Source organism: Balaenoptera ricei, unplaced genomic scaffold (assembly GCF_028023285.1).
Source record: "Balaenoptera ricei isolate mBalRic1 unplaced genomic scaffold, mBalRic1.hap2 scaffold_403, whole genome shotgun sequence".
Taxonomy (NCBI): domain Eukaryota; kingdom Metazoa; phylum Chordata; class Mammalia; order Artiodactyla; family Balaenopteridae; genus Balaenoptera; species Balaenoptera ricei.
Window position 1 is genome coordinate 81,662 of NW_026777606.1, and position 8,428 is coordinate 90,089.

General features: G+C 44.3%; 1 protein-coding gene and 1 pseudogene across 1 annotated transcript in view; one reads left to right on the forward strand and one right to left on the reverse strand.

Annotated features, from left to right (window-relative positions):
• LOC132358779 (DNA-directed RNA polymerase II subunit RPB2-like) overlaps window positions 1-1,112 on the reverse strand; it is a 39,439-nt gene extending 38,327 nt beyond the window's left edge. Inside the window, exon 1 of the mRNA XM_059912131.1 lies at window positions 40-1,112. The gene's annotated coding sequence lies outside the window, so the exon portion shown is untranslated. The remainder of the gene's footprint in view (window positions 1-39) is intronic.
• On the forward strand, window positions 131-6,115 carry LOC132358776 (nitric oxide-associated protein 1-like; annotated as a pseudogene).
• Window positions 6,116-8,428: the final 2,313 nt, after the last annotated feature.

Genomic DNA, 8,428 nt, shown 5'->3' on the forward strand with positions numbered 1-8,428 from the left:
ACAAAAAAACACGAAGATTTTTAAAATGTGATTTCTTACCAGCAGATGGTGCCAGCGCGTTGAAGAAGCCTGAAAGTGAACAAACCCTCACTCGCTAGCCTATTCGACCAACCCACCGTAGTCTAAGTCCTCGGTGCTTTTATCTTGGTTTCAACTGGGCTCTCAGGCCACAGAGCCTTCATCGCGAGAACTCACGAGATTAGACGCGAGAGAAGGAGCCGAAGTGAGACGCTGACAAATGACAGCTTTCAGGTAGTCTCTACTGTTTTACTCACATATGGGGCCACAGAGCACGTGCGAAAAGGTGGCTCAGCCCCTTTTGCCCACGCCCGCGTTTCTCATGCTGCCCACGGGCCTCACTCGTAGGCTGCTATGTAGCTTCCTGCGGGGATCCACTCCCACGGTAGCGGGCCATGGCCTCTGGGAGACGCTCCTTAAGAGGAGATGTGAGGCCAACTCCTTCCTGTACCCATCCGGTCTGGGATGTGGGCTTCCCCGTGGCGCGACAGCGACTGGAGATAACCAAGGAAGGGCTGACATGGAGGAGAGTTTTCTGTTCCCCGAGTACGTCCCGGATCCGGAGCCCGCAGTGACCCTCCAGGACCAGCTGCGGGAGCTGCAGCAGCGGCAGGAGGAGGAGGAGCGACGGTGCTGCAGCGGCGGGAGGAGCGGCGGCAGCAGGAACTACGGAACGGCAGGCAGATGCACCCGGAGCGTATGCCAGCGCTGCTGACTGCTGGTGCTTCACCGGCGCGCCCTGCATCTGCAGGTGAGCCGCAAGCAGTACCTGGAGCTGGTGACCGCCGTGCTGCGGCGGCCCAGTCTCGCCCTGGTGCCATACATGGTGGACCTGCTTGATCTGCCCGACGCCCTGCTGCCCCACCTGCCCGCGCCGGTGGGCCCCAAGCAGCTGATCTTGCTGGGAAACAAGGTGAATCTGCTGCCCCTGGATATCTCGGCTACCGACAGCGGCTCCAGGAGCGACTGTGGAACGACTGTGCCCGCGCCGGGCTCCTGCCGCCCCCTGGCTACCGAAGGCCACAACACCCCAGCGGGGACCGGCCACGGGACGAGCAAGAGAAAGCGAATCCTTCGCCCAAGTCCAGCACGATGCTCAGAGACGTGCGGCTCATCAGCTCCAAGACTGGCTATGGAGTCGAAGAGTTGATCTCCGCGCTCCAGCGTTCCTGACGCTACCGCGGCGACGTCTACCTGGTTGGCGCCACCAACGCTGGCAAGTGCACTCTCTTCAGCACGCTCCTGGAGTCCGATTACTTCATCGCCAAGGGCGCCGAAGCTATTGACCAGATGGTCTGGTGAGCCTTAGGGCGCCCGTCCCCATCGTTTTCTGAGACACTGGAAGTCTGATCGTGGTTCAGGCACCTAATCCTATATCTTTCCTTAATGTCCACTAGGGGCTGGCTGGAGCCTTCACTTTAAAAATTATCTGCCTACTTTGGTCACATTTCTCTTCTGTGTCAGTTTAGTGCTTGGAAATTCGGTATATGTTGTAGTAACTTTCCAACAGAAATAATTAGAGTATTTCTATGTACCAGTCCCTCTTCTAGGCACTGTAGGTGAACCAGATGACAAAGTAGTTTGTTATCTTGGAGGTTTCCCTTGTAGCTTTAGTTCTTTGTATATTTCTCCGGAAAATCCTTCTTTCACTTTCTACACCTAGCTCCACCCCTCACTTTCTCTTCATATCTTGAGTTTACTCATGAGATTACTATACAGATTTAACATTTGAATAATTCATTAATGCAATATGATGTGTGGCTTTGCTGAGAAGAAATGTCAAATATGTGGCTTTAAGAAACGTCTGTAGTAATTGCAAAATGGGTGCTTCTATGACCCTGTTTGTCATAGAAGGCAAAACTAAATACCTCATTTGTTCCTTTGAAACCAGTATTTAACTTTGAAAAGCTGTTTTTCTCTGTAGAGAACTTTGGTTGACTTATACACACAGCGATTTTATACTGGTTGGTAGTTTTTCATTGTATAAAATAAGTTCCTTCTTCCTTTCTTAAGGAAAATCAGTGAACTTGGCTTACAGTTGTGGCTTCCAACTTCCTTCCCGTTCACATTACTTCAATGGACAAGGTGGACACTGTATATCAGAAGCACAGGGGTCATACGTTACTCAAGGTGAGGCAACATGCTTTGATAGTTAGGTTAACACACCCTGTAATAGTCCCACGGCCCTGCTAAAAAAGCCTTTGTTGGACAGAACCATCTTTGTTACACTCTCAGCTAGCTCTCCCCCGACCTTGTTCACCTTGAGGATTTTGACTATAACGTGAGGTGGGCTCTTATAGAAAAGGGATGCTGGATTGGACTGATCCTAGAATAGTGACAGAGCTGGGTTTTCTCTAGGTGACACTGTCCAATATTGTAGCGCCATGTGCCTATTTAAATAAGTTAATTAATTAAAATGAAATAAACTTTAAAATTTAGTTCTTCACTTGCACTAGCCACTTTTCAACTGCCCAGCGGTCACATCATTGCAGAAAGTTGTACTGGATAATGTGAGTGAAGAGAAGTTACAGATTTTCTCACAACTGGGTGATGCTACTGGCATCTAGTGGGTGGAAGCCAGAGATGATGCTAAACGTAATGCGATACACAAGACAGCACCTCACAACACAGAATTATCTGGTCCAAAAGGTGCGTAGTGCTGAGTTGAGAAGCCCTCGTATGAGTGGAAAAGCTCTCCTCCAAGGTTCTTAATCCCAGGCACTTAGAGATTATCGTACCTCTTCTCTCCTGCTTTACTTGCTCCTTCCTTTGACCTCTTAAGGAGTGTGGTAAAATTTCTCTGACCTTTAAAAAACAAAACTCAGTGTCCCGCTCGTTCCTCCTCTTTACAATCAAGCTTAATCCTGCTTCTCACGTCCCATCCTCTGCAGTCCCCGTTGTGCCCTTTCTATGCCACTGAAATTGTTCCAAGTTCACCAGAGACTGAATGGGGCCTGTTTACAGATCTTTAACCAGACATGGGTACACACTGTTGGCTAGTGTGTAGTGTATGATAGTTAAGATCTCTGGAGCCAGGATGGGTCCAAATCCTGCTCTGCTCCACCACTTAACGAAGCTGTGTGACTTTAGGTAAGTTTCCTTTACCTCTCTCTGTTGCACCTACACCACGAGGTTGTGGAGAAGATCAAGTGCAAGGGGACTGTTGTCACTGATACGTAAGTATTTGTGGTGATGAAGATTATGAGACATACCTACTGCAAAAATAGCGGGTACGTCCAATGAAGAGGTGATTTACCATTAATTAATGCTCATACAACTGAAAATAAGTCAAAACACAAAATACACACCCGCCCTTCAACAAGGATAAAACCAACCTGACTTGGGAAGTAAATGCTTCTTTCTCTCTGGATTTCCTAAGAAAGCCAGAGTGAAATTAAAACTCCATCGAAATAACTGCCCTAAAGTTAATACTCCAGAGACATGTAGGATTTGCAGGGTAGGGCTCCACCCCCATGCATCTGTGTAGTCTTCAGAGTGGACTCACTGATACTTCTCAAAGCAACACTGAGGCTTCTCTCCCGGTGTAATACAAATGGTTTCTTGGGCTGCTCTGTGGCTCATCCTTGCCTTCTGGTTTTCTTACTCACCTCCCAAGTCAAAGTCAATCCTGCCTCCTAATGATCACTGAGACCAGCCTCATAGTCCAAACTGTAATCTACTTTCTTTAGGCTGTTTTGAGATCCTTAGGTATTTTCCCAGCTCCCAGTTTCACTGCCTTCTGCCCACCCTCACCCCACCACAGCTGTAGTTCTCAACCAGGGTTGACTCTTACCTCAAGGGAACATTTGACAAAGACTGGAGGCGTTTTTGGTTTTCACAACTTGGTGGATGCTGAGTAGAGGCTGCTAAAACTTGTGCAATGCACAGGACAGCCTCCCGGGACAAAGAATTATTTGGCCCAAAAGGTCAATAGTGCTGAGGTTGAGAAACCCTGCACTACGCAGATTTTTCCAAAATACAAAGCAGGCCACAGTATTCTTTTTTGGTTCTTTTCTCTTTCCTGCTTATAATTCCTTGGTAGTTCCACATTACTGAGAGAACTCTAAACTGATAGCCTCATCACTAATGCACACACACACACATAACATACTCCGCACAGTTAAACTACCGTTCTCTGAACTCATTATCCTTTTTCCAGTTTGTGTCTGTACATGATACTAACCCAGGATACCTTTCCACTGAGTAACTTTAATCTATTTTTCAAATTCTGCTCTTCATTGTTTTCCTTGACCAAACCACGTTCATTACTTCCTTCACAATCACAGTACTTAGTAGATGCCTCTCATCGCATTTCTTACCTTGTAGTTTATTTACTTGCTGTTTCCACCTTCTGATCTCCTCGGGGGTAGGGACCATATAGAACGTATTGTAATAGCTATCTTTGTGTCCTTAGTGCTAAACACAGAGAGATCTGTTAATAAACAGGTAAATTATTATCCAGTTACTTCCAATTCATGGAAACACCTGTAAACACAGAAGCTGAATCTTACCCATTATCCATGTACCCTTGAGAGGTAATGAGGCAGGGATTAATCTCTGTGTCCAGCCAGGCCTGTAAGAACTAAGGTATTTGGAAGGATGTTGCTTTAATTGCCCAAAATTATTGTGTCTAAAGCTTTATGGAGGACTGTAAAAACTGTAAGCTAATAAAGCAAGATTCTGCTGTCTGGAGGTTACCACCAGATGGATGCCTGCATGGGGCCCTTGTCACAGAGCTCCCGGGTTTTTCATTTGACCTAGAAGTGATTTGAGGTTTTTTCAACAGTTGAATGTTTAAAAGGATTTTATTCTTGATACCTGTACAGTAATATCTTATCAGTGCCTTAATATTAGAGTTATCAGGGGTTTAATTTGAACTTCCAAATATCTTCATCTCCTCCCAATGGAAGATTCCAATGGGTGGAGAAGAAAGAATGGCAGGATTTCCTCCTCTTGTTGCTGAAGACATCACATTAGATGAAGGACTTGGGGAATCTGAAGCAGTGGCTGACATCAAGTTCTCCTCTGCAGGTAATTGTACACCAAGCACTTTTTTGTTTAATTTGGCCGCAGCGCGCGGCATGTGGGATCTTAGCTCCCTGACCAGGGATTGAACCCGCACCCCCTGTAATAGAAGCACGGAGTCTTATCGACTGGACCGCCAGGGAGGTCCCTACACCAAGCACTTTTTTTTTTTTTTTGACCTTCCAAATTATTTTATTTTATTAGAAATATGGTTTCACTGTTGAGATCTTAGAATAATTGGGTTGTCAGAAATCTCTCTTTTAAAATATGTTATAAAATTATTTATCCTAATGAGATTAAGCTTTCATTAACTGCCTATCTATAGCATGGCCAAAACAAACAAACAAACAAACAAAAAAACATACCTTATTCTTATTCAAAAACCATTAGGGTTTTTTTGTTTGTTTTCACCAAGCACTTTTTAAAAGGTGAATAAAGTAGCCTTACTGACTTTTAGTATATTTTTTATACAGATGTGCCTTAACTGACATAAGCTGAATATTTTAAGAAATACATTCTAGATTATTCATAAGATGTAACCTACTCTGAAAATAAATCTGTACCTTTTCACAAATGCATTGTATGCTTTTAAAAAATAGAGTGAAACACAGCAGTAGCCTCCCTTGGGTTTCCATTTTGAGCTGTGTTTGGTGTTTTTAATAAGACAGTTGCTAACACCATTTGTGTTCTGCCGTGTTCTTGCATAGGCTGGGTAGCAGTAACGCCGCAGTTCAAGGACAAACTGCACCTCCGAGGCTACACACCTGAAGGAACAGTTCTGACGGTCCGGCGCCCACTCTTGCCACATGTAGTTAACATCAAAGGAGAGCGCATCCAGAGAAGCGTGACCTATAAAACCAAAAAGCCTCCTGCCCTTGTGTACAGTCTGCAGAAAAAAAAAAAAAAAGATAAATATATGAAGCTGACCTGTTCACATTGAAGATTAACGATATAGAACATTACTGTATGCATTGCATTAAATATTGCTATAATAAAGCCTTCCGCCACCCTTTTTAAGCTACCAAGGACCGTGCCTCTTTTTAATGAATTGAGTTTGTAAACACAAGTTATTTTTTGCTGGGTACATATATGTGTGTATCTGTGATTCAGATATACCTAAAAAGGAGTTCTGTTGAATTCAGGTTTCTTCCACTATATTTTTAATGAAACCAGATGGCATTTCTAATTTGGAGGCTAGTTGAGAGAGCAACTTAGTTGTCATGTGAAAAAATGGCAGAGAATCAATTTCTCCAAAATACATTGGCTTAAATGAGATAGAAGTGAGTATGTGGCTTTGCTCCACGTAGTCATCCAAGGACCCGACTGGGGGAACGTGCCGCAGCTTCCATCTCTGGGTCTAAGGTGGTTGCTCAAGTCGTCATCCTTTCGCAATGGGAAAAAGAGAAGAGAGTGAAGAGCATGCGGCTCCCCTACTGAAAAGAAGGGGGAAGTGCTGGAAGTTGCCCACTTACAGCGTCCATTGCTCAACAGTTACACGGCCACACCCCCCATGGGGAAGCTGGAGGATGCAGAGGGAAATGGGGATTTCAGACTTGTATTACTTAAGGGAAGAAGGGGAGAATAGAAGCTGGAAAACAAGAAGTTTCCCTTACATAACCTAAAAGGGCCTGAAAATCTTAGAAAAGAATTCATGTTATGTCTTTCTGGCATTCAGTTTCTTCTGCAAGGATCAGAGCACTTTAACCATTTTATCAACATTTGCCTGTAAACACTGTATAACATTACATCAGTCAGAAGTCTTTACCTTTATGTATTCCTAATTGAGTAAGTGGCACTACAGCTGTGGACAATGAACTGGCCAGTCAAGTCCCAGATCCCAATGTTGAGATAAAAGCTCGTGGAGTAAGCTGGCCTGAAACGCAGATCCATGAGCTTCCTATAGACTCAGGTTTAGCATGAACTTTTTTTTTTTAATAAATTTACTTTATTTATTTATTTTTGGCTGTGCTGGGTCTTCGTTGCTGCGTGCGGGCTTTCTCTAGTTGGGGTGAGCAGGGGCTACTCTTCATTGCGGTGCGCAGGCTTCTCATTGCGGTGGCTTCTCTTGTTGCGGAGCACGGGCTCTAGGCGCATGGGCTTCAGTAGTTGTGGCACATGGGCTCAGTAGTTGTAGCTCACAGGCTCTAGAGCGCAGGCTCAGTAGTTGTGGTGCATGGGCTTAGTTGCTCCACGGCATGTGGGATCGTCCTGGTCCAGGGCTCGAACCCGTGTCCCCTGCACTGGCAGGTGTATTCTTAACCACTGAGCCACCAGGGAAGCCCTAGCATGAACTTCTTAGTAGTCCCATGTTCTCTGTCAACGTGTACACTCTAGCTCCCTTCTCACTAAATAAGTCACTGTAGGATAAATGGTATTTTAAAACGCAACTTGTCAAAACTTTGTAGATCTCACTTTCATTGGGTTTGAAAGTGAATACTATTGACATCTTGGGGAAGGTAGTTCTTTATGTGCATCCTTCATCCCCAGATATGAAAGGCCAGTAGCAACTTCCCAGCCCCATCCCTCATCGTGATAGTTGAGAAAAACCCCTGACGTTTCCAGACCCACCCTCTAGAGGGCGGTAGCTTCCCAAGTTGAGAAAATGATTGGTAGTCGATTTCTAGTTTATTTTGGAGAAAGTGAAATACAATTAATTTTACAAGTTAAAATTGTGACCATTATATTTCTATCTACTGTTTATAGTTTGGAGCTAGGCCTGAATCTTTAGATAAAATGAAGAAAATATGGTAAACTTAGCATTTGTGGAAAAATACAAAATCCAAAAACTGATGCTGTATTTACCCTGAAAACTTACAATGTATTTTAGAAAGCAGAATATTTCTCCCGCCTTATCTTCTCTCTAGGCTTTTAGACCTCTCAACCAGCAAAGATTCCATTTTTAAATGTTCATAACTTATATTCTCAGGTTTTTCTTACCTGTAAAATTCAATGGTTATGTTTTGACTGAGGCATATCTAAAAATGTTCCAAGGTATTTTGCTAGCAACTTCAAACAGTGCAATTTACTAAGTAAGTTTCAGTTTCCCTGGTTGTATTAGTCTCTTTGGGTCATCATTTTCTCATCTGTAAAATGGGGGAATGACAGTAGATATTTCAGTCCTAACATATTATGATTCTCAGCAAAAACAGGCCGGAAAGCCAGGAAACAGTGGTTACAATACCTCAGACAGAAAAGGCCCTCAGACCTCAGACAACTGTGCCTAGACAGTTGAGAACTGGTGCTAGGATCTGCTACTAATTTACACCACATTCTGCCAACCTAATGCAGCCCAGGATCACTGCTGTTCTATCCAATTGACCCACAATGGATTTTGGTTTAAGAAAGTTCTCTTACTGTGTTGGTTTCTGAGCATATGTCAGCTTAC